The sequence below is a fragment of the Heliangelus exortis genome, chromosome 1, assembly GCF_036169615.1.
Source record: "Heliangelus exortis chromosome 1, bHelExo1.hap1, whole genome shotgun sequence".
In the NCBI taxonomy this organism is placed as follows: Eukaryota; Metazoa; Chordata; class Aves; order Apodiformes; family Trochilidae; genus Heliangelus; species Heliangelus exortis.
Window position 1 is genome coordinate 22,379,886 of NC_092422.1, and position 6,419 is coordinate 22,386,304.

The following is a 6,419-nucleotide window of genomic DNA, read 5'->3' on the forward strand; positions in this document are numbered from 1 at the left end:
GAAAGGAGATCACACTGAATCTTGAGAATTTTATTTGGAATCTTCAGGGGTTCAACAGAAGATTTGCTCTTTCTTTGTGGCCCAGGAATCATTATTTTAATTAGAGTTTGTTGGTGGCTCTTAAGGTGCAAAAACTGACAATTACAATGGAAGGATTATTTCCTTTTTGCCTTGTGTGTGCTTCAGCATGTCTGAAACCTTAAGGGTAATATTTTGGTTGCTGCCTATTTGAAATGGGTAATTTGCAAAGTTCCACTTCAGTAAAAATGACCCAGTTGTGCATTTCTCCCTTTGCAACTGGGAGGGCCAGAGCTGCACCACACCTGTGTGAAGCATGTTCCTTCTGCAGAGGGCACATCTCTAAGCATCTGGCTTGTGGGAGTGTGTACATCAAAAATTAATCACTTACACATGAAAAAAAAAAAAAAAAAAAAAAAAAAACCAAATCAAAACAAACAAACAAAAAAACCCAAATCCAGGTTGATTTTGTTTAAGGAAAAAAAACAAACCATCTTTAGCAGTTTTTCTTTCTCATTCTCCCCTAACTGCAATGGTTGTGTAGAGGTGTCTGGCTTGCAGCTTAATGTGCTGTTGCATGGGTTGTTTCCCACTTCAAAAGATCCATCCTTGCAATCAGAGTGAGGTAAAAGCCTGATGCTTTCCCTATAGGAGTGTAAAGCCTAATGCTTTCCCTATAGGAGTGTGCATGCATGACAAGGCATTGTGTAGTCTATCAGCTTGTGAACAATCACTTGTGAAATCTCTACCATGACATCCCTGCTGGTGAAAAGGGCAGAGCTGATTTTACAGCACAAAACAGTTTAATTAGTCACTGGGATGGAGGTGAACTTTTGCCTCTTCACCTTAAATTAACAACCATTAGACACAAAGAAATCCATGATGGATACGTGGACCTTCTTGTAAAATTTAAATTATTTTGTTTTCAGATAGTTTTCAGTCTCCCCAAATTAAAGCAGCATTTTTACTGTGATATGTGTACTGCTTAAGAGATGAGGCTTTTTCTTTGATTCATGTAATTTCATTTCAGCTTTGAATTTTTAAACAAGTGTAATAACTTGTGACAGTGCACAATGTTCACTCAACATCTGGATGCTTTTCTACATTTCTCAGCTCATTATGATAATAATTACCAATTTCTGAGATTTTTGCAGGCTGTCTACATCACTAACATTTCTTCCCTTCACTGGAATGAAGATTTTTTTTAGATTTTTTTTTCCTAAATAGAGTTCCAAATATCTTAAAGGGTCTTATAAATGTTGGGATGAATTTGGGTCATTGTGAGCTCCCAAAATGTGCCATGTGTTCCCGTGGGTGCTGTGTCTTGCAGCCCCTCCCTACAGTCCCTTGGAAGTTCCTGCCTCCCTTCTCCCAGCATGGGGACATCTCCAGCTGGGACCTGTGAGGGGCTGCACCAAAACCTGATGGGATTTTGTGCATATTTAGGCACTTGAATTTACTCTGTTCATCCTCTTAGATCTGAGCATGAAGACAGCAATCCGAATGCAGAAAGGTCATCACTATTTGCAATTCCCACTGAAATTAATTATTGTTGCTCTTTTCTTAAATGCTATGCTATCGTGGGACCTTGTTGCAATGTTCTGACTTTCAGAAACTCAGCTAAAACCAGGAAACGTATATGAAAAATGGTTTTGTGCCAAATGAAGCCTTGAGTCTGTGTTTTAAGCCATGTGGCTGGAGTGGGGACACCTCTACACAAGTATTGAGAACTGGTTTCAGGAGGAGTGCTGAGAATCACTTGAGTCTCGGAGCCTCTGCTGCTTAGCAGCTCAGGGCTGATCCAGTACTGTCTTGTGAAAAGGCTCAGAAAGAGGATAAATGGTGACAGAAGTAAAGGCAACAGTAATAAAGTTGTTGAAAACCTCCCAAGGACTCTCCTTTTTCAGAAAATGCAGTGAAATCAAGTTGTTTTCACTGTGCTATCTCTTTTAACCACTGTATGCCTGTTTCCTGGTACAGTAAAATCTAGATTAGGGCTCTTAGACTCATCACAAAAATGAACAGCAAATACCTCAGAAATCCAAGCACTTCAGAAAACAGTGGCTTCCTGTTATGGTTCGAGGTAACATTAAAATTTATTTTTTGTTTTGGATACGCAAAACAAAGTCCAACCATAGAAATGGTCAAGTGCAAGCAGATTTTGTTTGACCATTGACACAGGCAAAAGGGGGAGAGAGGAAAAGAAGATATAAGAAAGAGAGAGAAAAGAATGAGTAAGAAAATTGTAAGAAAGAACGAGAGAGAAGAGAGGAGAAATAAAGGGTAAGAAAGTGGGAAGAATGAGAGAGAGAGTCACCACCAGGGGTCCAGCTGTCCAGCGAGGTTCTTCAGGATGGTGCTGATCCTGGACAGGGTCTGCTGCAGAAATGGGGGTGGGTCAAGAGACGATGCCAGTCAGAGCATGGACAGCCACATATATACCCCTGAGTGCCTTTTGTTCCCAAGGGGCAGCTGTCAGTCAGCCAGGGTCGTTAGAAGAGAGGCTGCCTGGAGGAGAGCAGAACGGTGTAGTCCTCCACCCACTCATCAATTCTTATCTCCTTCCAGATGCCATTCCTCCTCTCTTCCAGCCACTTCCAACCACAGGTACATCGTGCCTCCAGGGGGGTCCCAGCATTGAAGGTTGGCCCTCAGGAAAGGGGAGTAGTCTCCACCCATGCACTGGTGAGGCCACACCTTGAGTCCTGTGACCAGTTCTGGGCCCTTCAGTTTAGGAAGGATATCGAGGTCCTGGAGCAGGTCCAAAGGAGGGCAACCAGGCTGGTGAAGGGACTCGAGCACAGATCCTATGAGGAGAGGCTGAGGGAGCTGGGGCTGTTCAGCCTGGAGAAGAGGAGGCTCAGGGGAGGCCTCATCACTCTCTACAACTCCCTGAAAGGAGGGGGTAGCCAGGAGGGGGTTGGTCTCTTTTCCCAGGCAACCCTCAGCAAGACAAGAGGGCACGGTCTCAAGTTGTGCCGAGGGAGGTTTAGGTTGGACATTAGAAAGAATTCCTTTACTGAGAGGGTGATCAAGCATTGGAATGGGCTGCCCTGGGAAGTGGTGGATTCTCCATCCCTGGAGATATTTAAAAAGAGACTGATGTGGCACTCAGTGCCATGGTCTGGTAACTGCAGTGGGAGTGGATCAAGGGTTGGACTTGATGATCTCTGAGGTCCCTTCCAACCCAGCCAATTCTATGATTCTATGATTCATCAGTTCTTATCTCCTTCCTGGTGCCATCCTTGCTCTGCTCCAGCCCCCTTAGCCAGGTACTTCCCAAGTACAATCAAGGTGGCTCAGTCGTGCCTGGAGGGATGTCTCAGCATTGAAGGGGGCTCAGAGGCTCAGAGAAGAGTAACAGCCTCCACCCAATAGGTCTTATCACATCCCGAGGTGTCACCCCTGCTCACCTCTGGCCAGCCAGATCCTGCACCCTAGCCAGGGCTATTCATTTTAATACTGCTCCTTTGAGACAGTTGCAAATCAGTGAGGTCAGACTCACACACTTCCGTTTCAAAGCCAGGAGTCACTTCCTGGAACATGTGCTCCATGTACCTGAAGAGGACTAAATGGACAAGGGCAAAATTACCTTACAGACACTGATGTCCTAAAATAGGAGCCTACTGTTGGCTCTTTGTACTGTCCTATAACAGAGCATCTCCTCACATCTCCTCACTGGCTTGTGGCTGTGATTCTGAGATACCAACCTTCCCAAGTAAGACCTGCTCTTTATTTTACTCTTTAAGGATCCCTCTCTTTATGTCAGTTGGGACTGTTGCTTTCTTCCTGCCTGACTTTTGGTGAGAGCTATGCAGAACATGTGCAGAGTTGCTGGATGACTACATATCCCCTAGTTTAAGCCTGTGCCTTATTTTTTGAAGTGTCCCTGAGGGTAATTACTTCCCCCTTTTTCTATGAGTCACCACTTCATCTGTTGTATGAGTAAAACTCAACACAACTTTAGCAGAACCCTGATAAACAATATATTAATTTAGCCTTGTTTTCAGAGTAGAGAGACCCAGGGACATAATAAAAACTAAAGAAAAATCTCAGAATTTTTTTCTCCTTGAACTGTCCTTAGACTTCAGTGAAATGCACATCAGTGGGAGAAATCACAAACACAGCTTTGTATTTCTGGTTTAACTATTAAACATATTATGAATAGCATTAATGAAATTGTACTCAAAGCAAGAAGACTTATGGAAGTGCTTTCTTTTACCCTTTTAGCCAACAAATACTTGCCACACATGAACATATTTTATTGCAAGATGGTTTGGAGATACAGAGAAAGGTTTATAAGTCCAGAAATGTTTTAACTCTTTCTGGCTTGATCTTGATCATTCCCAGGTAGACCCCTTACCACTGCTCTGTGGAAATCTTCATGGAAATTTAGTGACTTTGAAATAGATAATTAACTGTTATGAGCTGTTCTGTACTGTTAGGAGGAACCCTTTTAGCACTAATGCTATAGAAGGAGTAAAGCCTCTGAGCTCTGTGATAGAATTCAACAGACAAAAGTTTTCCTTTGGACCTTACCATACCAACCAGGACTAATTCACAGTGGAGAGCTGAGGGGAAGACACTCACAAGTGAGCCTAATGGGAGGAGCTCACCAGGAGTGTGCTGGAAGTGAAGATTGAAGAGCCTCATCAGAAAAAGATGGAGATCTGGGAATGATTGAGGGAAGTAGTGTGAGCAGTTCCTCTGGAGGGAGTTCTGAGTTAAGTTTGCTTAAGACTATTTCATCTTCCTGATCTTGTTTGAAATAGCATTGCATGTGCTTATCTCAAACATGATTTATGGGTATGAACATAGAGAGTGCACCCCACGCTTCTCTGATTGTGTATGGATATATGGACTCCTGCCTGTGAAACACAAAACATTTACAGGAGAGCTGAGGCCTATCCCCCAAACTTACAGCTGGTATTATCCAAGTACTCCAGCTTTTTTCAGCTAAGGAATATCCATCACATATAGCATAAGGAGGTAAACAGCAGCAGTGTGGGACACACCATCACCTCAACATGCAGAGGTGCAGAGCTGTCAGAGGGATCATCATCTAGCTTTGTGGCCAAGTGTTGCTCCTGTATCCTTGCTTCTTTGAATCCCATTCTTGTGCAGACTGCTACTGGGGTAACAACTGCAGTGGTTATGTTCCTTCCACTAATAAGGGAAGATTCTCCCTTGCATCCAAGAAGATGCTATGCAACTTATTATGTAAATGAAATTATGATTTTGCACTAATCATTAAAAGCAGGACTGCTACATGAAAGATAGCTTGTGAGTGCAGATTGTAAAAATAATTTTATTTCTAAAAATGGAAGTCTTGAAATTTTTTTTTATTGTATAGCTTGAAATATCACGACTGCTGCAGAAGCAAGGAAAGTACACTGTAGAAAACCATCTCTCTCTGGATATCTGTAGGTCTTCATATAGCTATCATTTGATCATGACAGGAAATTAAATAGTATTATTTTCTAAGATTTATTCACACTTAAAATAATACAGTGGAAGCTAAAGTTATTGCCAAAATAGATTAGTTGTTTGTTTTTTTTTTTTTTAATGTAGAAAGCAATTAAAGAGTTTGCTGAAATATGCATACTTCCTTTTGTGGTCAATGATTCCTCAAGCCATTAAATGTCAAAATGCTTTTCATAGCTTTTTACTGAATAGTTGAAAGGCAAATCATCCATTGTATGATTATTTTTAAGACAACAATGAAGCTGGAGAAAGACAATGAATATTTATTTCCATCCAGCTGCTTGGGTCCTGTCATGAAAACATCCTGTGGGCAACTCATCATTTGACCTTGAAAGCTTTGCATCAAAATTCTTCATTTGCCTTTTCTTATCAACTAAGGGGCTCCAGAATTACTAGGAGTTATTTTATTATGCTGATAGGAATCCATAGAAATTGAGGCATGGCCCCTCTAAACCCTGTAAATGAAAGGATGTGAAATGGCTTTTGACTATGGAAGGGTTTCAGTGTATGTTAAGCAAAGATTTCCATCTTGATATTTAAAATTTTTAAAGGGTTATGTATATAGAGATAATGATGAAGACTATTTAAATTTATTTGAAACCATATACATAATGTTTAGGATACATTCTTAAAATGAGAAGTAACAGGTTGCATATACCTCAAAGTAATGACTTAATGTGTTTGGTGAAGAATTTTCTATGGCAAATTGATAATAAGCCAGAGACCTGTGGTATGATTCAATCACTTTTTGGGGAAAAAAATGCAATTCTTTAGGAAATCAAAGCAGGCACGGAGAGAAGTTTGTATGGGGAATAAGATGTGTTGAGATTAGGTGGAATCTATGAGCCCGTATCACAACTCACTTGTCTTAGAAAAAGGTGCAGTGTTTGATTTTTGAAGAATAGCTCTCGGTATCT